The sequence below is a fragment of the Tamandua tetradactyla genome, chromosome 5 (genome assembly GCF_023851605.1).
Source record: "Tamandua tetradactyla isolate mTamTet1 chromosome 5, mTamTet1.pri, whole genome shotgun sequence".
NCBI classification, from domain to species: Eukaryota; Metazoa; Chordata; class Mammalia; order Pilosa; family Myrmecophagidae; genus Tamandua; species Tamandua tetradactyla.
In genome coordinates, this window is record NC_135331.1 from 68,072,322 (window position 1) to 68,097,768 (window position 25,447).

The following is a 25,447-nucleotide window of genomic DNA, read 5'->3' on the forward strand; positions in this document are numbered from 1 at the left end:
AATTTTGATTATTTGTTTATATTTCTCATTTTGTCATCATGTACAATCTCCATTTTCTTGGACACTACATTTATAATGGATTCAATGGTAGAATTATTGGGAGATCAACATATATCCATGAATAATAGATTTTAGAAGTAATAACAGATTCTGTTGCAAAAAAGATCTGCCCCTGTGATTTGCTGATGGTCATGTGAAAGTCTGGAATGTATAGAAAAGTGTCTTATCTGTCTCCAAGAAGCACTTATGTGTCAGATGTAATGGGAGGTATGTGTGGTGTGAAACTAATATTGAAATTTACAGAAAGCTGACATATTTCCTATCACATTCTTCTATCTTGATTATCTCATCAGGTGCTTCTGCTTAATTAGTCCTATAGCGTTTTACTCCTCATTTCCCTCACACCTCATTCTTCAGTCTGTGTTGTCTTAGTCTTAGAGTTTCATTTCATCTCTTGGCTCATTTGTCTCTAATTTAAGCATTTCTTCTTTGCTTTTTCAGCTATTTTTATAGTCCTTGAAATTTTTATACATTTGACTAAATAAATACTCCAAAGTATATGAAAGTATTTGCATCAATATATGCTCACAAATACATATAATTATAAAAATGTTTTTATGCGCTATTAAAATAAATGACTGGCTTAAGGTTACACGTAAAGAAAAACTGAGCTTATTTTTAAAAACTGAATAGTTGAACATATACAATTTTCCTAAGTACTATCCACCTCATATGCATCAAATGTAAATATTTATGAATTAACAGGTTGGTTTTCATACGATCACATGGTCGCTTGAACATTCATTGATTAGAGTGATGGTATGAAAAATCACATCAGGCTACACATTGACTCTTTTAAAACAATAATCTATTTATGAATCATTCTTTTTTATGATTTAATGAGAGAGAGAGGGGGAACAAAGAGATGTTCGTAGGCAGAGAAGACTTGGACTTCAGAATGGGTCAGGATGGGGTAAAAAGTAGAGGCATAGGCCAAACTCTGGGTGGGTGGGAAGTTGCAAAGCAGCTGCCTGAGTACTAGCAGGCTGAGAAGAGGGAAAGCCGAGATGCTGGGTAGCTCAGCCTGTGGGGGTGGTTTCTGTGAGAAGCCCTTTGCAACCATCCAGCAGATACTGAGACAGAACTGCAGCTCATAACCGAAAGGCTGTAACCCAGCTGAGAGCTTAGAGGAAAGCGTCTCTCAGGAAGGAGTGTGGTTTCCTTTCTGCTGATGCAGAAGGAGCAGGAGAGGGTGACTCTCCCATTTCCAAAATAATCAACAGTAGTAGCGGGAGCCTCAGAGATGCTGGGTGCCGGGGGCGGGGAGGTGCTGGTGGCTCTAATAGGTGGTAGCAGTTATAAGCGGTACCAGCTATGACCATGGCAGAAGCCTCAAACTCTCCTGACTTCATGGCCCAAACCATCGACTGCTGCACTCAGCCGTCAGCCCATTCCTTCTGCAAGCTTGTTAATCTAGTCCACCTGCTATTTGAAATTATAGCATGCTCTTTAACTGCCTTTGCATTTTCTCTATATTGTTTTCTATCTTTAGGTTGCCTTCTCCTTCAGGGCTGAATCTGTGTTTTTATAACTCCTTATGAATATGCAACAGAGCATATACGAAAGCTCAGTGATGATGAGCAGAACTAGAGAGCGGGGGAACCTTCAGGCTCACATACATTTCGACCCATCTCAGGGAGCTAAGTGTTTAAAAAATATATAGCTATGGAAAGCTTTTTGTTGTTCTACTTTTTTTCAGTTTATTTTAATAACATAAGTAAAAGGAAATGGCATCAATATACCCAGAAAACATAAAAGAAGTTCAGGTAAAAACTCAATTAGAGGGGGTGCACGGGTGGTTCGGTGGTAGAATGTTGCCTTCCATGTGGGACACCCGGTTTCAATTCCTGGACCATGCACACCCCCCAAAAAAAATTCAATTAGAGATGGCGAATGAAACATATGCATTTAATTCCGTTTCTTCCACAAATCCTACTAAAATATCAATAAAATGATTTAAAAAAAATATATAAGCCCGCCAGAGAAGACTTTGGCAAAAAATTTTTGAAAGCTTGGAAACTGAAGGAAAGAGTGATAACTGACTAAGTAAATTTAAAAAAAACTGAATCTTGAGCTGGTACAAGGCAAAGGTAAGAAAAAAAGTTTTTTTTAACTGCAGGCCCCTCAAAAAGCTCAGGAATTGATGGCACCAAGATCTTTGCAGTGGGAATGAGTGTGCAAATAATGACAGACCTGACTGAAAGTCTATTAGAGAAGCAGTTAGATCCTGAGAGCCTGTCTCCAAGTGCAAATAGCTGACCTCTCCTACACTGGGGGTGAACACTGGAGATGTGGTGTCTGGATACTTTTACAGACGGTCTCTGGACTGGAGAACTTAAAGATATTGAAGTTTCCAGTTATTACTACTGCACAATTAACCACCTTAAAACTTAGTGAGATAGAACAATCATTTTATTATGCTCACAGAGTCTTGAGTCAGTATATTCAGACAGTACCTGGCAAGGACAGCTTGTTTCTGCCCCACAGTGTCTGGGAAGACATGATGGTCAGGGTGCTGTAATCATCCTGAGATGTCTTCACTCAACTTGTCTGGAAGTTGATGCTGGCTGTCACTAAAGGCCTTGGCTGGACTCAGTTTGTCCAGAAGGCCTGTATGTGCTCTGCCCGCTCCTCCCCACACCCTTTGCTGGTCTTTCTGGGTGAGTTGGGGCTTCCATGTAGCATGGTAGCTGAGCTGCAAAAGCAAGTTTATCATGAAAGCAAGAGAGAAGTCAGTGTCATTCTTGGGGCTCTAGCCTCCTGCAAGATATAGCCTTCCAGAGGATGAACCCAGGTTATAGTTTTGAGTTATATGCCCATAGCTCAGGGAAAAAAAAGTAGAGTCATCCTCAATGTCAGGGGTTTACAGTTTTGTGAGTCTATGTAGCTTTGATTCTGACTCTGACAATTAGTCCAGCAGAAGTCCTCTTTTGACTTCCACAGTCTTTTTTTTTTCAGATCTGAGCTTATGCTGCCTTCACAACTCAATGGAAATGTTTTTCTTGCAGTGCTTCAACTTTTGAGTTCAACTTTTGCCATGTTTTGATCACTATAGGTTCAGGGTATTAGTGTGTTCAGATGGACATTTGTTGAGCACCTTTTGTCAGTTTATATTTAGATTTGCATAGACATCACTCAAGAAAGAGGCTGTTAATCCCAACCCCCCATCCCCCCAGTGGAATATCTTGACTTCAGGTCGTTTGAAACATCTTAGTTTGGTCAGAGAGTCTGCATAGCAGGGAAATGAACTGGAAGAGAAACCGCCCTATACTACCCAGCCATCACCTTAAAAATATATAGTATTATGACTAAATGACTAAAATATGATATGTTATTAAGATAAATTTAACCACATTAAAGAACATTACATTTAAACATGCTATTCTTACAAAGCCAGATTTAAAGAAATAAACACCTATGTAATCTTTTGGCATCTTATTCACTAAACCTCTTAAAATTGTTAATATTTTTTTGCAGGCAAAACCCTGGCTCTTTTCCCTCCCCTTTTAGATTTGTCATTGAAGTCTCTAAGATTATATGAAGCTTAGCTCTGCAGATAAGTGCAAATGGATGTTCTCATAGCACTCCATAGTTGCTCCCGTAGCTCTGTTAGTTTAGTCCTGTTGTCGTTCATTAAAGTGAGGAAGAACTGTAAGTAGCATGAGAAAAACACAGCATCACTTCTCTTCCTCTCCTTGGAGGGCTGGCTCTTTCTTCCACAGAACAAACCTGGAAAAAGTAACATGGTAGTCACACCATAATGACTGAGGAGTGTAAAACCCTTTTTCTACTCAGAAAAAAAGTTTAATTTTCAGCAGCTTTTTTGAGAGGATCTCACCCTTCCCCTACATTCATGAATAACTTTTCCTTAGAATCTAAGGTGTTGCTTTCGACAACTCCCATAATATGTAAATCAATTTCCATGGTAACCAAAATATTTGTAAAACAGCTTCCAGTTACAAAACAAAATGTTTTAAGTTTGATTTACATTTATTTTTAAAGGATGTTTTAAGAACTTTGTAAATGAGTTATTTGTTTTTAATGCACTTTTAATCTTACCATCTAATGTTCCTCTACACGCTGATTTCTGCCTGGTGGATGAGACTTCCTCCTAGTTTCTACCTCACCCAGCCAGGCCACTTTCAGCTTCTAGCCTCTTCCACCCTCCTTCCGTCACAGGTTGCAGGGCTTTTCCATCCCTATTTCATCCCCAGTGTCAGAACGGTCAGTCTCCTACTTTGGAGCCCAAAGAGAAGACATACCACATCTCCTGGTTCTCTGCACTGGAATCCATTTATAGTATCTGCTCAACCCCTCAACTCACCCTTCCAGTTATGAGAACAGACTCAGGGGACGCACCTCTGTAAGGGAGGATAAGAGGGACATGTAGACTCTCTATGTGATCTAATATTCTTGGGGGTGGTAATAAATAAGCAAGAAGATGGTGAGGAGCACCAACTGTTAAGGGTGATACCAATGGACCAAGACTGGAAATATGTGGACATAAGTTTCTATTCACTGGGATAAAAACCAGCTCTAATCCCAGACTCTACCGGGAAGGAGTTTGGCAGAGCCTTTGATGGCTCTGTTGTTGCTGTTTCCCGAGATGGATCAGCCCTCAGGTACACAAGCTAGAGCCCTTGAGACCAGCATTTCAATAGGCGATGCAGCTTTAGCAAGAAGAGTGTAAACATTAAGACAGGCAACATCCATCTTACTGGGAAGCCAAATTGGAGTCAGGAAAAATGAAATTCATATTGTGTGTGCCAGGCTCACTGCTCTCACAGTAATGGAGATTAACTTGGCCAGCAAAGGAGCGAATTTGACCAGATTGATTGAGGTGATCCTCCTCTGCATTCCCAAAGCTCCCTGCTCATGATTCTGGAACAGCCCTCATCAACACTCCTCTAATTGTCTGTTGGGTGGTCTTTCTTCTCCGCTTGACTATGAACTCCTTGAGGGCAGGCGCCATGCTTAATTCATCTTAACCACAGTGCGTTAAACAGTGCCTAGCCTCAAGCAGGTACTCTAAAAATGCCCAAGTGTAAGGTTCAATGGATGAAAATCAAAGAGGGTGACAGAATTTGAATCCTAAAGTTCAGATTTTGGGTAGACAGATATGTCTGCTACCTGTAGAGGATCTGCACCTTTAAAACTGCTTCCTCTTCAATTTAGGAGAGGTGTCTTCCTCATTTAGAAGCCTGTTCAAGAATCTATCCAGCCTAACCTGTGGCTAATTGTTAGCCTTCTGCAGTTTAAAGTTTGTGGACCATGCTCGCAGGCCTCACCTATAAGGGATGACCATTTTAATTCACTGGACCAAGTAGCCTGAGAAAGAAGGAAGCACATTGACAGCCAGCCAGGGGAGAAGATCATTGCATAAGGCAACAGGAAACCATGGAATTAAATGGAGATTGGTAGGCATCGATTCAACAGTCTATCTAAGGTTTTCTTGCTTTTTCCCTCCCCAGACCATAAAGTCAGCTTCTCAGGGTAATGACTGAGTCCTGCTTAACTCTGCATTCCTAGCACCTGGCATGATTTAAGAAGAAACATCTGAAGATATTTCATCCCTTGAGACACAGTAGGAATATGGGATGGAATGCCAATATGTAAGAATGATGGGTAGATGGGGATCTTTACCAGATGGTGCAGGGACGGAGTTAATGGGGAAGAGAAGGGAGGAAAATAACATTTATTGGGCACTAATTATATACCAGACATAGTGTATAAAATTACATACATATTACAGAAGTTGATTGTTTTCCAAAATTTCTGAGACTTGATTTATTCCAGATTAACAACATCTCTGAAGTTCGGATATCTTAACTCCAAAAAGCAAACGAAGAGAAAAAGAATTTTCCAGCCCAGAAGGTATGGTAATAAGCATATTTTGAAAGACTTGTGTTTTTAAGCCCTTTTATTTTGTATAATGGCGTCTCTCCAGATCAGTTGAAGAAAGTAGTAAGTCTCCATCATTATTTTGCAGAGATCAAAACCATCTGGGTTTCTCTGGAAAAAGGAAAAAATATATTATATCCAATCTTAAATCTTAGGCATATAAGCATGGATAAAAATAATGCATTTGATTCATCTGTCTCATACTGAAAATCAGAATTTGCAATGATCATTCATCACCTAAAACTGGCGTTTTATATATACATATAATTTTTATTCTTTGGAAATGCTTCTTGATATGTGGCAAATTCCCTCATCCTTGGGAGTTATTGTAATTGCATCTGCAGAACCAAAGGAGAGGATGATGCAATCATCTTTTGAGGAGATTTCTTGGGGCCATCTGTTTTCTGTAGCAAAGTCGTTCGTTTCCAAACTCCCCTTTCAGCCTGTGCTTCTGGAGTGTTTCCATGAAGTCTGTGAGATCATCACAATCTAACCCGCCCCGGTAGGACCATTCTGGCCGGTCCACCAGGCTTTCTTCCCCTCTGTCCATGGCCCGCGGTGATATCCTATTGCACCCTGATGGAGCCAGGAGATCACCACATTGTCCCCCCGGGGAAGCTGCCTCTATTCAGACTCTCTAGTAAACAATCTTCTATCTGTTCTTACCCAATCTTAAAAGACCACACTAAAAATCATTTTACAGATGAGGCAGCTGATGTTCAGAAGTGTTAAAATACTATTATCTGCCCATGATCGTACATCAAAATAAGGACTAGAGTCAGGAGAGTGATGATTTGGAATCAGTTCTGACTCAAAATCTATACTCGTTTTCCTTTATGCCCCTCTGGGAGATTAGTTGGGGAGAACAACATAAAATTAGAGGAAGCATTATGTACTGGGTATAGATTTTGGTCTACAAACTTGAGTGTAGAAGAAATTCTCCTGTCTTTGTCTGTACCTCAGCATAATTTATATGTCTAGATCTCATTCTGTCAGAGATAGACTCTCGGCCAATGTAGGCTACCTGTCTCCCGACTTTTCTGGTTCCATCCAGGCTCTAGGGGGCAAGTTGGGGATGGGAGGCCTCAGGTTCTTAGCTGTCCTCCAGTCACACTGGGGCTCACTAAACTACCCACCCTCTCCTCCAGTGATGTCCAGTCAGACCTCAGTCCCTTAAGGAAGCACAGTTTACCCTGCTTCTTTCATGCCCCTCTTGGTCACATGACAATCATCCTGCAGAACCCAGTAGGACGCCTGGAACCACTCTCCACTTCTGGGCCATGCTGGGGCTTGGATGACTCCGGGAGGTTGAGACCCTGTCTGCTTAGACATACCAAGTAAGTATTCTCTGGAATCATGCGGCCTCACAGGCCATCTACCTGGATAGCAGGGAGCCAGTCTCCTCTGCTTTCAGATCCCACTTTCTGGTCTGAGGTTCTGCCTCTTCTACCTAGAGTGAAGTAAGCTCTGTAAAGGCAGGGATTGTGTCTAATTCATCTTTGTATTCTAGCACCTGTCGTGAAGACTGGCAGACTAAAAGACCTTCTACAAAGGCTTGCTGAATGAATGATTGTCACCTTCCTAGATGGGAATCACTACCTACTTTCTTCTCTTGCTTTGTTGTGGTCTGTTTTCAAAGCTTGTCCAATATGCCACAAGTATATAAGAGAGTGGAGGGAAAGGATATTAGATCATACACGTGCTCTTTAAGGACTGGCTTGTCACAACTTAAAGCAGCAAGCACATTCCAGGAATTTGGCTGTGTGGTCACTAGAGGTGATTCTAGCAGATGCAGTCAGTGCCCCATCCACGTACTCTCACTCCTACAACCTCAGTGCATAACAGCAGACCTCCAACTGCCCACACTTGCATCCTTTTCCTGAGGATTTTCTTTGGTCACCGAGGCCACGCTATCTACTTGTGCCATGAAAGTGTCAGGGAATTAACACCCTCCAGCAGCAACCCTTAATCAATGACTAATAGGAGTTGGTGTATAAATACCCCAGCTCCCCTGTCCTTAGAATGGTAATGGTATATCTCTGAGGCATGTGTTTTCACCAGCTTCAATAATTTTGCACATGGATGCTCAATAAAATGCTTTTTATAATAATAAAAAACTTAAAAACAACATAATTGAGGACCCAGTTAAGCAAATTATGACAAGATAGGATGTGCCCATTAAATGGAATATTTTACATGTAATTAAAATGCTTGTTTTATAACATGAAAAAAGGTGGCAATATAGGCACGTTGCACATATTTTCAAATCCCACTAGGAGCTAGGGTCCTGCTTCTACCCACTATGCTTACAGTTTCCCTGGCCCTGTAAGAGTGATGTCTTCTGAAAGGGAGCCCCAAAAGAAGATGGTACTAGAATAAAGATAAATGTGCAGTCAGGAAAAGTGGGCAAAACCAATATAAATATCAGAAATTAAGGAAGTGAAAAGGGAATTGAAAGACACTGCATTAACAGAACTCTACTTGCAACCCTTCTTCCTTGGGTACTTCCTGGGCTGTGCCACCATCCCATGCCCCCAAGAAAGGAATAATCACAATGAATACTTTTCATTGAATACCCACTACAAGCCACACATCATACTAGGTGTTTTGAAGCATTATTAATAATATTTCCAGCAAACTTCTGGGAAAATATCACAATCTCTATTTTTTTTTAAATAAGGAAATTATGGCTCAGGATGGTTTCAATAGCCAGCCTATGATTGCTTCACTAGTAAGTGATATCAGAATTTAAACTCTAGTATGTCTGTTGCTTATAAGATCTGTGCTAGGGACAGAAAGATGACCTTTCCTATTGACTTGGAAGTGATTGCGAAACTTCTGAACAAGGTCAAGGAAATGTGTCACTACAGGAGCTTGGGAAGAAAGCCCTTCTAACCCATGCTGGGCTGGTTCCTGGTGTGGCCACCTGCAAGTGACCCTGCTCTCATCTTGTTTCTTTTAATTATGTATTGAATTGACATCAGACTTTCCAATGAATAAGGCACAAAAGCTGGCCTTTCTTTACTTTTGAGTCCGTTCTCAGCTGTGGCAGCAAACAATTACCAGAAAAGAATTCCAGCTGGGAGGTGTGCATCTAGCCACATGCCAGGGCCTCTGCTTGCCTGCTAAGATGGTTTTCCCTAATTCTAGAGAGGTGCAGTGAGCAGGCTGAGTTGGCTTCCACTGGCTTGTGAGAGATGACTATGTATATCTCTTCCCAACTCGGTGTTCAGTGATGTCATGAGGGTAGCTTGAGGCTGGCCATATTGTGGATATTTGTACCATGGAAATTGGCAAAGGCTGCAGATCAGGGTTATTTTCTTGGAAATGGGGTTGGCTACTGGACATCCCCCTTAAGGACCAGAGGCTGCCCTTTAGACACTGCCATTTGTCCTGCTGCAGCAAAGACAAAGTGGTAAGACAGTGGATAGTATAAACTGGGTCACCAAACCTATTAGGGAGTTAGGGGTCCTGTAAACATACCCTTGTGCCCTGATCCAGTTTTGAACCAACTAAGAAAGAGAACAGTCCAGCAGATGGAATCCATGGTTTACGTTCTGTGCTGATAAAGAATAGGTTGGTGAATGTGATTTCAGTGCAGCAAGAATGAGCTTCCTCATCCTGCACTCCAAAATCAGGCAGACATACCCACCTGGACACAAGTTCAGCTGGCCAATCACTGGGCTCCCCAGATGAGCTCTCCCACTTCCAGTCTTACAGCACAGAGAATCAGAACAAAATCTTAGTTTCTGTGACCTGCTGACTCCTAAGGGAAAGAAGAGAAGAATAGACTAGGATACCTATACCTAGTGCCTCTCCCAAAGCTCTCAATAAAAGCAGTTGCTCCTTCTGTCCTGGGGAGGAGCCAGTGAGGATCAGAAAGGCAGTAGCCGCATTATTCTACTTGAGCACCTATAACATGGAAGGAAACACCAGAGTAGAGAAGAACCATTATCCTTCCAGGAAAACCTAAATCTAAGTGGGAAAGTGATGAGAAATGTAAAGTGGATTTACTGAATCACAAGCTGGACACATATCTACCATCCCAGTATCAGTTGTTTTTTTTTAAAGTCTCAAAGTATCTGGTATCTTAAGGAAAATATGCTACATGCTTCTATGTATTTATATGCACACTCACACGCAGGCACACACACACACCTTTAACCATTGCATTGCAGATGGTGTGTACAAAAGCCATTGGAGCCTATAAAAGCAATACAGGGACCTCGTAGTCCCCTCCTAGCTGTAGACTCCCTGTGTCATCTGGCCACAGGTGAGAATTCTTGTGGGACCTCTCCTAGAGAGTCAGCTTTGTCTTCCCCTGGGCTCAATGGGTTCTTCACCTAGAAGCACACAGATACCTCTGATTTCCTGCTCTACCCATTCACTTTGGGGCTGATGTGGCTTTACACTGGTTGATCAGGACACCATAGGGGGATGGCCTTCTGCATTGTGTCTTTACAAAAGTTTTCTCTTGAACATATCCCTCCAGTTCTCATTCTGGAGATGCAAAAAAATACCTACCAGTCTGTAGGTATCCTGCCTGCTTTAGGGCATGTCATGAAAACCGATGCAGGTGACTCTTTCCTCCTGAGAGGAGACCAGTTTGGTCTGGGAAAATCTGACTGGGATCTATAATACCTAAGTGGACCCTCCTAAGGGGTGGAGGAAAAGGCACCATACAGTCAAGGCAAGAAACAAAAAAACAAGAACTGAAAAATTCTGATCTATTAAACAAAACCTAAGCTAGAGGACTAGAAAAAGCTGAACTGAATGTCAAAGAACAGATAGACAACAAAGTCACCCAGCAAGAAAATCCTAGGGAAAAAAAGTGATAACAATCTCCAGAATAAACTAATTAAAGTAATTAAATGCTTAGGCACCAGCAAAAAAAACTAATTATACTAGGAAAATTGAAGAAATGGTCCAGTCAAAGGAACACATCAACAATTCAAATGAGATACAGGAGTTGAAACAATTAGTTCAGAATGTTTGAACAGACATGGAAAAATCATCAAAAATCAAATCAATGAATTGAGGGAGGATATAAAGAAGGCAAGGAATGAACAAAAAGAAGAAATTGAAAGTCTGAAAAAACAAATCACAGAACTTATGGGAATGAAAGGCATAGTAGAAGAGATGAAATAAAAACAATGGAAATCTACAATGTCAGATTTCAAGAGGCAGAAGATAGGATTAGTGAACTGGAGGATGGGACATCTGAAATATGACAAGCAAAAGAAAATATAGGGAAAAGAATGGAAAGATATGAGCAAGGACTCCGGGAATTGAATGACAACATGAAGTGCACAAATATATGTTTTGTGGGTGTCCCAGAAGGAGAAGAGAAGGGAAAAGGAGGAGAAAAACTAATGGGGGAAATTATCACTGAAAATTTCCCAACTCTTATGAAAGGCTTAAAATTATAGATTCAAGAAGTGCAGCATACCCCAAATAGAAGAGATCCAAATAGATGTACTCCAAGACACTTACTAATCAGAATGTCAGATGTCAAAGAGAAAGAGAACATCTTGAAAGCAGCAAGAGAAAAACAATCCATCACGTACAAGGGAAGCCCAATAAGACTATGCGTAGGTTTCTCAGCAGAAACCATGGAGGCAAGAAGACATTGGGATGATATATTTATGATAGTAAAAGAGAAAAACTGCCAACCAAGAATTCTATATCCAGCAAAACTGTTCTTCAGAAATGAGGGGGAAATTAAAACATTTGCAGACAAAAATTCACTGAGAAAATTTGTGACCAAGAGACCAGCTCTGTAAGAAATACTAAAGGGAGCCCTAGAGACAGATAAGAAAAGACAGGAGAGAGAGGTGTGGAGAAGAGTATAGAAATGAAGACTATCAGTAAAGGTAAAAAGAGGAGAACAAATAGAGGAACCTTATAGGCAGAGTGGAAAGCAATGGTGACTAAAGAACATGACATATTTAGGGAGCTGCAGAAGTTCAGTATTGTTGGACCCAATGGGCAAAGGAAGCAGGGATGAGGCTTCCAGTGTGACAGATACTGTTCTAAACTGCTCTATATTGATTATCTCGCCTAATTTCCATAGCACTTTGGGGGTGGTACTGTTAGTCCCATTTTACAGATGAGGATGTGAAGACTTAGAGAGGTTCTATACCTTGCTCAAGGTCATCAAGACTCCCCAGAAGGAGTGACATTATTAATCACTACACAAAACTGTCTCCCTCATTTCTATCTTCATACACCAGCTCACAGACAAACTTTTCTGGTTTCAGTTTCATCAAGTGGCCACCAGAGTCCTTGTTTTCATCAAGAGATTTGGAAATATCCTGATTAAAAACAACATCTTGGAAATATGGAATGCAGCCATTTAACAACATCACTCCTCGGTTAATAAGAATGCAGATTGAACCCCATTCCTCCAAACACAACCGTCACTATACAGCAAAGGAATTTCAAGTTCAAGTCTGAGATTCAATAACTATCAGCTAATCAAAATGTAGCACACCCTTAAAGTGGCTTTAGAAAGGTTTGACCTGGAGAGGGAGTTTTAGAAAGAGCTGTTTATTTGAAATTAGAGAGACAAAAGTGTTTATTGAAAAGCAGCGAGGTAGGGTGCATGGGTGGTTCAGTGGTAGAATGTTTGCCTTCCATATGGGAGACCCAGGTTCGATTCCCAGACCATGCACCAAAAAAAAAAAAAAAAAAAAAAAGCAACCAGGGAAAATATACCTGGAAGTATTATGTATTCAAGGAATATGATGTATACAACCTATTCTTAAATGTCTAGAAAATAGATAGATGACTATATAGCTAGACAGAGAGATGGATGGGCAGACATAATTGGTAGAGTGATAAAATGATAAGGTAATTATGGCAAAATGTTAAAAGTTAGACGTGGATATCTGAGTGGGGTTTATGTTAGAGTTCTTTATGTGGATTTTGCAGATTTCTTGCAATTGTCCTGTAGATCTGAAATTATTTCAAAATAAAAAATTATCTTAAAAAAAAAACACCTTACCACTGTTCTCATGGGTCTCTCTTCCTTCTCTTAATGCCCTCATAACAGCCCGGCATGATGGAAATCCCAGCAAACCTGTAGTCCAAGAGCCTCTGTTCAGTCACTTAAGATACTGTAGGAACTTGGGTGAGAACTTTTATCTCTTGTTAATTCCTTGATTCTGAGTAAGAGTAATTAAGAGTGCAGATTCTGGGGCCAGATTTGTAAAGCTCAAATCCTAGCTTTGCTATTTCCCCTCTGTGTGCCTTAGACGAGACATTTAAATTCTCATGCATCGGTTTCCACATCTGTAAATCAAGAATAATAATAGTACCAACTAATGGGAAGAGTAAACAGGATAATTTGTACTAGGATCTTAGGACAGTGTCTGGCCCAGAGAAAGAACACACAAAATATGTCAGCTTTCTTTATGTGATTTTCTTCTTGTTCCAGACTTCTCTGCTCCATTCAAAGCTACATGCTCCCTCCTCAAGAAAATCATTCTTCTTTTTCTTTAATTTTTTTCTACTTAAGGAAGGCAACTTTACTCTTCTGAGTATAATATCATTGCTGGCATTGCATCTCCATGTGGATTTGAAGAGGCCAGACCTCCAGCTTTGGCCTGGCCCACTTGGAACTCGGTGTCCTTTGTTTGCTGCAGCTCCTCATGATCAACAGGAAGCCATTTCGTTGCATATAAATAACGGCAGCGTTATTTCCTGTCTGCTCTCTGGTGGGAATTGCTGTCTCTTTGCCATAACCAAACATTCTGATCTGGGGAGATAGAACATATGATGATAAACTTTGTATTTGTTTCTTTTGAAAGAAGGAATCCTATAATTTTGAGTTGACAACTTCTACTGCATAGCTATGGAAACCGTGCCCAGTCACAACTGAAATGTGGTTTCTATATATGTTCTTTGGATGTACATGCTATAAGCATTGCATTTTAGCAAGTATTTTATTTTCAATTCTGTTTCCATGGTGTTAAATTAGAGCCCATCAGCTAACAGCTTCTCTGTTCAGTCTTCAGGATTCCTTTCTATCTTTGGGATGTTGAATCATGTGGTGGGAACCACAAAAATCTTGTGATTAGTTCTGGCTATGCTACTTCTGTCCATGTGCCCTCGGGCAGGTTACCCAGATCTTCCTGACCCAATAAAAGTCTCTGGATTATAAGCATCTCATATGGTTTGGGTGAAGGTTGTGTGAGGCAATATGTGCCTAGGTACTCAATACCTTTCTAAAATGCCATATAAAGGTAAAACAATTTTGCTTCCAGAAAAGATGCTTGCTTTAGAAGTTGTACATCACAAGTAATTTCTGGAGTTCCCATTTCTTCCTGACAGTTTGATTATGAGGAGTATAAAAAAGTAGGGGATAAATGCAAGCTACTTGGATAAGAATCCCAACCACAAGATTATCTATGTAAATCTTGAGAAGATTACTTAACCTCTCTAAGCATCATCTTTAAGTTTTTCATTTAAGTTCTTCATCTTTAAAACAATAATAAAAATTTATATCTAGCTTTATTGAACAAACTAGAAAATAATTGCATGTTAAATAGAGGGCTTGTCAGATGTACTTTCAATTGGTTTTATGTGATGATCACAGTCCATTTACAAATGATACTTATTACTGGAGGTAAAGGTGCAGTACACAAGCTGACACCATCAAATTCCAAATTACTCAGAACAATCTGGAACTGGTATCTACCAAAAGAAATATCATTTGTCAACACCTGAAAATTCTTTACCATTCTTGAAGAGCATCTGCTTATATATAACAACTACTCACAGATCCTGCAACAAACATTTATTAAGCATCTACTAAGTGCATGGAAACATGAATAAAAGGGCAAGAGTGTGTTCTACATGGTGTGGCCTGTTGGAGTCAAGCAAGCTTGTGCACAAGTAACTAATCTCAGCAGTAACTCATTGGTAATACTCACACAGCTATCTCTGGTGCACATTGTAATAGAATGATCAAGAATGCAAAGTTGAATTCTTTCAAACACAATTTCTTGCATAGGAGTCCATGAGAACTCAGAATAAGAAAAACAGATTCAAAGATTCATTGATACGGAGGTACAGCAGGGATATGCCTGCTACTGCAAAGCTTCGTACAGTCTCTGGCTGGCCCTCATATTGAAGAACAGATGGGTATGGAAGAAGTGTTAATTATTAAACAGGAGCCCTTTGAACCATGTCAATCCGGTGACTACCTTCTGTACTAGTGTAGTCATTAAGGCATTCAATTTGGATAGAGTTTGAAAATACGTAGTCTCCCTGGGCCAGAGCTGTCCCTTGTTGGAGAGAAGAAATAGTTCTAAGTTGAAACAATTATGTCAGTAACTTAATCAGGAAAGGTGAGGCCTGAGCCAAGCAAGAAAAGAATCTCATTTTCAGTCTTGGAGTCCATTCAGCTTGGCTTATTTAGTCAATTAAGTGTAGCTATATTTTAGTTATAAAGCACATAAACAATACCCTGGCTATGGATCAAATGTGATAAATTTTAATAAAACAACTGAAGCAGTCACAAAACTACACATGTGAGATGTGTGTGCAGGCATACATACACACAACTCAACCCTGGATTGTGATGCTCTTCATGTCCCAGTGAATGGCAATTCTCTTCCCCTCTATCCTTTTTCTTCTCTTCCCTTCTTTCCTCTTTCTTTTCTCATTCCCCTCCCCCTTTCTTTTCTTATTCCTTTCTCAGCCTGATTTTGAGAACAATAGGATACTAATGGAAGGGTAAAAGAGTCATTTAGAACTGACCATTATGCCAGGACTCTCATTTGTTATTTAGAGCGCGATGGTAGCAACAGGAGCCCCTCATGGGTCTGACTTTCACCTCAATACTTCATTTTTAGGAGGCAGCTGAGCCTTTATTGAGTCTCCTCTAAGGGGAAACGTCTTGAGGCATGAAATGACGTAGTAAAGAGTTAATAATAGACTCCAGTATATTTGGAGACATATTTGTAAGAAATTTGAATGGGAACGAAAATGTTTCACGAGTGTAGTACAGTGAAAGCTGAATCATAGGAACTCAACGTATATCTGTTGAGTGAATAAATTGACCAATGAAGGAAAAAAGGAGAAAGGTCTATTATGAAATTAAAGGATGGAGAATCAGAGGGAAAGATTGCTCAAAGCTCCAAAATTCTCCTTCTTTGCTTAATGTTTTCTCTTTAAATAACAGCTTCCAGTTTTCCACCCAACACGGGCTTACTTTATTGCACCTGCTCAGTCAGAACTCCACATTCACACACATGCAGACACACACACACACACACACACATACATACACACACATCCCAATAATTCCAACTTACCTAAGCCTGGAATCTCCACCCATGAACTTGAACCAGATAGTGGTAGATTGAGTTCCTATTGACATCTCTGCTGGTAGACCTCCAACATAAGAGTTGTAAGCATCAACCACAGAAATTCAACAAAATTTGATGACTCATCTTTTGTTTGCCCATGCAGATCTTTTTGGGTCCTGAATGCTCCCTTTCAATTGGTTTTATGTGATGATCACAGTCCAGTGAGGAGATGTAGACTTCTCTTCTCAACACCAACCCACATCCCAAAGACCTTTAGTCAAGGAATGTCACCCCAACTTAGTCCACTAAACTCAAAGGAAAAGGAGCTCGAATAACACCTACAGCTGTGAAATAATAGGTTTTCAAATTGGGGCAGGCCGGGATAGAGCAAGCATTATAGACTATGGAGCCAAAAAGGGCAGTCAGAGAACCAGACAGTCCGGACCTGGACAGGAAGTCAAAGACAGAGCTGAACAAAAACAAGGGTTGGAACCAAGCCCAAAGAGTGGTAAGACCTAGGAAAGCAGCCAGGAAAGCAGGGGAAAACATGACGTTCTTGCTTTTGTTTACTCAAATGTTTGTTCTTTAATATATTACTCTACTTGTGAGCCTTTAAACGGAGGCTGGGTTACCTCAATCTGTAGGCATTTCACTTTTTTTTTCCTGGAGCTGGAATTTTTGATTGGTCACTACAGGTTTTCCAGTCCAGGGCCTGGGTATTCCAATGGTAAGAAATGGTAGCATGCTTCTACTAAGAGGACATTCTGAGCTGTCACTCAGACCTGGATTTGAATGCTGACTCAACAATTAACTGTCTATGTGAACTTGGGCAACTCAGTTAACCTCTGGGAGTCAGTATCCTCATCTGTAAAATGGGACTAGTAATAGCTACTCAGAGGGTGATTGTGAGGATTGAATGAGATGAAATGTTGCAACCTCTGAAGTACAATAAGTTCTCAATATGTAGTAGCTTAGTAGCTATTTGTTACTAATGTTTTTGCTGAAACTCCATCTCACAGACCTCAATAGAGGCCTCTCCATGAATTGCTTCTCCTGGGTATGGAAGGGAGTCCAGGACAGGATAAGCAGCCTTGGGTCCATGCCACTTACTTCTGTTCAAGGGTTATCGTGGAGCTGGGACTTAGACTCTGTCTGCCATGACTTCAGTAGAAGCTGTCTGCCATGACTTCAGTAGAAGCTGGCAGATGGTCCTGCTTCCTACAGCTGTCTCAGGAACATCTGGGCAAGAGGAGCTGAAAAGTGACCCTCATCAGCACTCCCATCTCATAGAATGTTCTAGCCCCATCTAATCTGGCTTCTCAACTTTTGACTTTTCATTTTATACAAACAGCACCTGGCTGCCCACCAAGAGTCTGAGGAACTCAGAATGACAACATGACCTATAATGATGAAATCTGATGTCCAGACATTCCCTTCTGCCCACAGAGAGAACTTGGTCTCAGGTATGACCTTCAAGACAGCTGTGCTTCCATTTCAAGTTCATTTTATATTGGAAAACTTCCTGATTCATTATTGTTCATTTGTTGAATGAAATGAAGGGAAAAAAATGTTCACTTAAATGACGTCTTTAGGATCTCCCTAGAAAATGAAATCCTTTGAATACTTCAGGACCAAAGAAACAAACAAACAAGATAAAAAAAAACCCGATAAAGCCAGGGCTTTAGACTCAGTATTGTAGGTCTAAAAGGTAAGAAATAGAATGCAGAAGGATAGCACAGCATAATAAAAACGTCCTAGATGTTAGTTGATAGATTCTTTAAAGCTGATGAGACCCCACACAGCCTAGGGTATAAAATGCAGGGGCTAGATTCTCATTCCAAGCAGGAAGCATTAGCCAACAAACCTCAAGCACCAGGGAGCTGCACCCACTCATAAACATGTATCTTTGATACTGATAGTTTCCTGGCCTGTTAAAAGACTCCTGGGAATCTCAGTTGTCTTTCTTGCCAATTCTTTTAATCCCACCCCATCCTACATGGGCTGTCCTTGCACAGATGGAGAAAGATCTCTGTTTAAATTCTGGCTCTGCCATTTGAAGATCTAGGATCATGGGCAAAGTATTTAACCTTCTAACCTTAGTTTTCTCATCTATAAAACAACCCACACATCAGAGTTTTTCTGAGGATTAAGTGATATAGCATGAATGAATTGTCTAAGACACCCAAACAAGTAGATGCTTGGAAACTGTCAATTCCCTTCCCCCATCTTCCACAGGTGACCAGGTGGAATGGGCTTGAGTTGGAAGACTTGGTTCTGCCTCTTGTAATTTATGTGCTTTTAGGCAAGTCACTTCACTTCTAAGCAATAGTTTCCTCCTTTATAAATTGGTAATGATACCTATTTTTTTTTATTATAAGATATTCTCTTCCATTTTAACATCTCATGCCTGCCTATCTTACAGTCCAAGAGCCAGACTGTTTCATGACATGGTTGTCATTGCTTGTGTGTGCAAACTTCTTGTTATTCCCGACAGCGTGGACTGGACAACTGCAGGCTCCTGACCATTTAGGAACAATCTGAAAAAAGAAAATGTGTTCTGGTTATCCATGGAAAATTTTTCACAACTTGTGATAAGATAAATAATATATATATCTCCACATCAAACTTGAAAAATGGGCACCAGCAGCATGAAAGAAAATATTGGAAAATTTTTTAGCAAACAGGAAAATCACTGAAGCACTTGATGGCTCAGAGGATGATAACAAGGGCAAATACAGTCAATAGTTTGGGGAACTTCATAGAAAAGGCATTTGGAAAAGTCAGATTCTGAAAGTGAAGCAGGCTTCACTTGACTAATATATTTTGATTAATACCTTGATTTATTTTGCTGTGTTTTCTTTTCAATGTAATACAAAAATGATATATAATAGAAAACTATGTCTTCATAAGTCTAAAAGACTGCCTTTAATATGTACATAGCAAAAAGCTAAGTGATAGAAAATATTTCATCAAAACTTAATTGACAGTATTCTTTCAATTTTAGTGATACATTAAATAACAGTTCAGCTTACAATTAGTGGCATCTTATATTTAGTGAACCATGGTAAAAAATGCTCCCAGGTTTGTCACAAGAAATAAATGACACAATGCACGTGAGACTACCTGGCATGCAATACTCATGCAACACATACAATTGTATCCCCTTCTAAATTGGCAGTCATGACTCAGAGTTAGAAGGCCCTGCCAGTTAAACTGGTACCAACTATGTCCACAGACCACTTTGGGGAGTTTCTCACACATGGGTATCACATGACACCAAGCCCCTGGCCACATTTGCTTGGAGTAGAGTCTGAAGCATCTACCCCAACATCCATCTCTATGCCCACACTGACCTGGTACTAGAGTTTGGCCCAAGAGACATACTGTCCTGGATGGCAACTGACCCTCTTTCGGATCCCCTGACTTGGGCATTTGCAATGCATCAAAACAGCTGCCAAAGTAAAATGGAGCCCAAACATCCACAGAAAGGAGACTGAGAAAAGAAGCCACTGGACTGTAGAAGTCATAAGCAAGAAGCAGCTGTGTATAAGCTGAGGCTAAGAAACAAAGTAGCAGAGGAGTAAGAAAAGCAAGAAGAAAAAGAAGCAGAGATGAAGGAAACTGAAAAAAAGCTTAACTCACTCTAATCCAAGCTATAGTTAGAATATAGTGTTTACATTCCTCACTCTCCCATTACTTAAGATATTTTTTACAAAGAAATGAAGACACCCTTTAGCAAGCTCTTTATAACTGTTTTCTTGCTCACTGGCTGGGTGATCTTTCTTCTTAAAGCATCTTTATCAAGGACTGAGAAATTAAACTTATAGCCGACTATCATGCCCAGGACAATAAAATAAATCAAAACATTTCCATATCTGCAATTCACAATAGTCATAAAGACACTCTACACATCACATTTAACTTTCAGCAAATTGTCATAGGCAGAACGTCTCTTACTAACAAATTTGGAGAAAAGGTAATTTCCCTTAATGCATGGAATAGTTACTATAATCAAAAGCATATGTCTGTATATATATTTTGTTCTCTGTTTCAATTTCCAAAAGCACAATCTGTGTTATGTTGATACTACATTTAACATACATAATGCCTTTATAATTAGACCTCTGAACACTTTGTATATATGTAACTCTATGTTTGCTATAATTATGTATATGATGTACATGCATGTGAATATAAAGAGAAACAAAGTTACCCCAATGAATGATACCATATGCCATGAACTGAATTAGGCATTTTATATTTATTTTTTCAGTCCTCATAAAAAGCTTGGGAAATAGGTCTATTATTCACCTTTTACAACTGGCATAAACCATGCACATAATAAGTGGTAGAGTCAGGATTTGAACTCTCATCTCCTTGGGATGAAAACCTGTATTCTTTAGAACTTAACCAGCATGAATACTTTACTATTGTCAATTAGCACAGTAGAGCCACTGTTTAAAAAAAAAAACAAACAGTGTTCCAGGAAGTTTAATGAACAATTAGGTGTATTGTATGAGGATTTGGGGGGGTGTCTGATTTCTTAATGACCTTTACTTTTTGAAACATGCCTGATTCCGTGTAATAGTGAGATAAAATTTACTACCTTAAATTTGCAAAACCCTTACAGTTTTTATGACAGATTCAATTCTCTAAACACTATCCAAAGATGAGCCCTCATCTTCTAGATGAGGAGGCTGAGCTTCTTAGAGGCTAAGTGTCCATCTCCAGGTCACACAGCCAGTGAATGGTGGAATTAACACTTGCACCTAAATCTTCTGCTCCCAAATCCTGTTCTTTGTTTTCTGCTAACTTGCTATATTATGTCAGATTTTTAATAGTACTTATTATCCATTGCAGTGGATGCCATATGGTAAACCTCACACTGATGCAGCTCCTACCCTCTGAGAATGTCAAATGTTAAAGACTGAACGCTATAAACAAACAGAAGAATGGGGGTTTCTAGAAAATCGGTTAAATTAGAACACATTTCTCAATTTGCTGGTTTTGGTGTACTTAGAAGCATCTCAATAAATTTTGAGAGTGGAATCTTTTGAATATAATGAAAGAGTAGTATCATGGTTTCATGGGTGTGAAGAAAGAAGAAATTGGGTGGGAACCAGGAGTCCTAAGTGTCCTACCAGCATTTCCAGGAACTAGCTCTGCAACTTTAAGCCAATCACTTAAATCCCTGAGCCTCAATTTCTCTATCTGTAAAATGGCAATAATAAAATCTCTCCTACTGACCTGACGGACTTGCAAACGCCCAAGGAATTTGAAGAAGGCAGCCTTCATGTGAATGAACTTACTATCTTTCATGGTATATTGAACCAAGTGAGTTATTAAAAGGACTCAAAATATTCTCCGGACTGGGCCCCCCAACTAGCTCTTTAAGTAATAGAGGGACAGGAGGGGACAGTTCTCCACATGAATTCCTTGGTTCGAGCAGATGTTCATGTGGCTGTCTCACAAAGCCAAGGAACTGGGAGCAGAGCACTGACTTAGGCTCACCCTGACCTCCTGATGCTGATATCAGTATCCATTACATGGCCTGATCATCACATTTAGAACACATTTTTAAATTACTTTGAAACTGAAGTTAGAATCAAGATTTTTTTTAATGGACTTTAATTGTTTCCTCAATTTCCGGAAAATTGCTTCCCAGCCCTTTAGAAGCTGCACTCCCCAGCTAAGGGACAGAAAGTTAGTTGTCCTTAAGTTTGGTAGCATCCCTTGAAGCTGCACTCCCCAGTCGGCCCCACCAGCCTGGGAGGTAAGTAAACCAAAGCCAACTGAGAGCTCTTCGCATTATGGTGGTAACTTGCTTAAGTCTGAGTAGGACGAAAGTGCAGGACAAAAGCGCAATCACTTACCGGGAGAAGGAAGTTACAATATGGCATTATCAACTCCCTGCATCATTCATTTCCCTATTTTCATTACAAGTGGATGTTTTCCAGTATATGTTAGGGCTTTACATAGCTCTGCCTTTTCTAACTAATTTAGGTATTTTTTTTTTTTATGTATAATAGAAGATCCCCCAGTTTCAATTTGCCCATTGAAAATTCTTTAAACTTTCAAGTTCTTTAAACTTTCTCCTTGTCACATTTTCATAATACACAGACTCATCATACATTATTTCTTTTGGAAGTTTGCCCCACTACCACCACCTCAGTCTTTTGAAACACTAGCTTTTATAGGCAGTCAACAACTCATTTGATAAAAACAATAATCCCTTACACGTATGTTGCAAAATGTTTTATCGTTTACAAAATCCTTTTACATGCTTTGTAGGATTTAATCCTCGCTTTGGCTCTGTGAGATAGAAAAAGCAAGTATTTAACGCTTATTTTACAGATAAGGAAATGGGTAGAGAGAAATTAGACTCTCTTCTTTTTTTTGTATGCAGTATGGTACGGTCACATTTCATTCTTTTTCCCTGTGAGTATCCCGTTATTGCAGCACCATTTGTTGAACTGTTTATTTGTTTGTTTTTATTGGTTTGTTTGTTTGTTTGGGAAGTGTGTGGGCCGGGAATCAAACCCGGGTCTTCCACATGGCAGGCGAGAATTCTACCACTGAGCTACCCTCGCACCACCAGTTTTTTCATTTTAGAAATAAAGAAATAGTGAAGATTTGGGAGTCTTTTTTGGTTTGATTCCCATCTCCCCATCTTAGTTTGCCAGAGCTGCTATGACAAATACCACACACTGGTTAGCTCAAGTGACAGGAATTTATTGTTTAAAACTTTTGGAGGGTAGAAGTCCAAACTCAAGATTTAACAGGATGTGATTTCTCCAGGAGTCATAGCACTTGCCTTGCATCTCTGCCTCTGTCACATGATAATTTCTCTCCTTGGTCTCCTTTCCTTGAGGCTTTCTCTGATTTCTGGTTTCTTCTGATGAAGAGCATTCACATTTCCTTTCTTTATGGGGCCTCCAACCATACTTGGATAAGGCCCAGTCTGTTAAGTTTGGCCACACCTTAGGCATATCTTCAAAGGTGCTATTAACAAATGGATTCTCACACACAGAAATGAGGATTCAATCTTGAACAGGTCCTTTGTTGGACACATGGTTCAATCCTTAACACCCATTATCCTTAACTTAATTCTTGAACACTGGCCTTGAAAGGCTTTGCTTATCATTGATCGAAACCTTCACCTGTCAGTGAACTGCTTGGTATATTATGCCAGGTTTCACCAAAGTAGCTGTTGGTCAGGAGGATATTCAAACGTATTAGAAATATAATACATATTCTTTGCATCCAGAGAACTTATGGTCACGTTGGCGGTAAGCAATCACAGGATAATATACTGCCTTTGATTTGATACACGTGAAAGCTTAAAGTAATAATACGGCCTGCAAGTGAATAGGAGAAGGGAAAGATATCAGTCAAGGTCCTGGCAGGAAGCAGACAGCAAATTCAAATTGGGTAATTTGAGTAGATTTTAATTTTTTAAAAAGTTACCAAGATGAGTGCAGGTTGGAAGTAAACCATGAGAAATTCCAGCATTGCAGGGATGGGGAAACCAATCCATGCTGCTCAGCTTCCTGGAGCACAACAGGTGGGAGAAGGGTAGAGAGTGGCTCTGTAGCAGCAAACAGAAACCAGCCCTGTAAGAATCACCATATGCTGGAAAATTCAGGGGAGGGCTTTGAAGAAGTGAAAATGACCTCAACTGTGAATGAATAGAGTGGAATGTATAGTATAGAGGGGATATGAGGGCATTACACACAAAGTGAACACAGGGAAGTAAGGCTTAGATTGGGGAATATGCAATACTCTGGAGTGAGAAGGGGCAGAGGAGTGGGGCATATGATTTTGAATATAACTTGGGGCCAAACTGTGCAGCTTTCAATATCAAGCCAAGGAGCTTCTACCCAGTCCTGTGAACAATAGGACCATTTTTAAGCAGGCAGGTGATGTAATAAAGTCAGCATTACAGGAAAATTAATCTACATTAATGCAAAAACTGGTTTACAAGAAAGGCACAAGTGGCAGAATGTTCAGTTTAGATACAACAGCCAAGCATGAGGAAATGGAGGTTTAATGATTCATTTTATGTACCAACTTATCTAGGCTATGCTGTCCACTCATTTGGTCAAATACTAACTTGGATGTTGCAGCAAAGGTATTTAGTAGATGCAGTTATCATCTACAATCAGTTGGCTTTAAATAAAGGCGACTGCCTTCGGTAATGTGGGTGGACCTCATACAATCATATGAAGGAGCGAAAAACTGAGGTTTCCAGAAAAAGAAGATATTCTACTTCAAGGCTACCACATCTGCATTTGTCTGAGTTTCTAGCCTGCCGGGATCCCCTGCTGATTTGTGACTTGCTCACCCCCACAATTGCATGAGCCAATTTTTTAAATCTCAATCTCTCCCTCTTATTAAGTCATTAAAAAAAAAGTAATTCACTAGTATAAATATGAGAAGGACCACTTGGTTCCCAACCAGCTTCTTCAGAGAGAGGGAGAGAGAAAGAGAGAGAATCTCCTATTGGTTCTGTTTCCCTGGAGAAACTTAACTGATATAGGAGATAAAGAAGGCAGTGGGAATGGAAAGGGGGAGGAAACATATGTGAGATACAGTGAAGGAAGACACAATCCTCACAAGGCAAGACTGAAATATGCTTCTGAAATGTTCTTTCCTCCCAAGTGTTAGTCCTGATAGAAATGCACCATCAGTAAGCCAGGACACATGCTCCACCCAAGCTGACGAGGTGCCACTTAATTCAGACTCTCTTAAATATAGGCCTGGTTGGGGTGTGACAAGGTCAGAAGATGGACCCAGAAGATGTGGTGTGAACCCTTGCTTTGCCATTTATGAACTGGATGTCCTTGAGCAAATCACCTGGCCCCTCTTAGCCTCCAACTTCCTTCCTTCCAAGGAGATATTAATACTTACCATATACAGTGGTCATGAAAATCCTGTCTGCGAGATTTGGGACCACAGAGGCCACAGGAGGGGTGAGATAGAGGGGTTACTATTATGCCCAATCCTTCTGAAAATTTTGTTCCTCTGGTGCAGAACAAGCAGATAAGAAGCAGGCTCTTGCCAAAATTAACTTAAGTTCCATTCTCTTCCTTGCCAAAGCTGCTGCAAGATCAGGTTTGATGGATTATTACAAGCCTCAGCCTTCCAATTATCCGTCCACTGCTGGGTAA

At 40.1% G+C, this 25,447-nt stretch overlaps 1 long non-coding RNA gene across 1 annotated transcript; it reads right to left on the reverse strand.

Moving 5' to 3' along the window:
• Positions 1 to 5,750: 5,750 nt before the first annotated feature.
• LOC143682492 (uncharacterized) lies at positions 5,751 to 13,053 on the reverse strand. The gene is made up of 3 exons (XR_013175160.1): positions 12,968 to 13,053; positions 9,614 to 9,727; positions 5,751 to 6,072 (listed from the first exon to the last, which is right to left on the reverse strand). It is a non-coding gene; the product is annotated as an uncharacterized LOC143682492 (long non-coding RNA).
• Between the last annotated feature and the right edge of the window lie 12,394 nt (positions 13,054 to 25,447).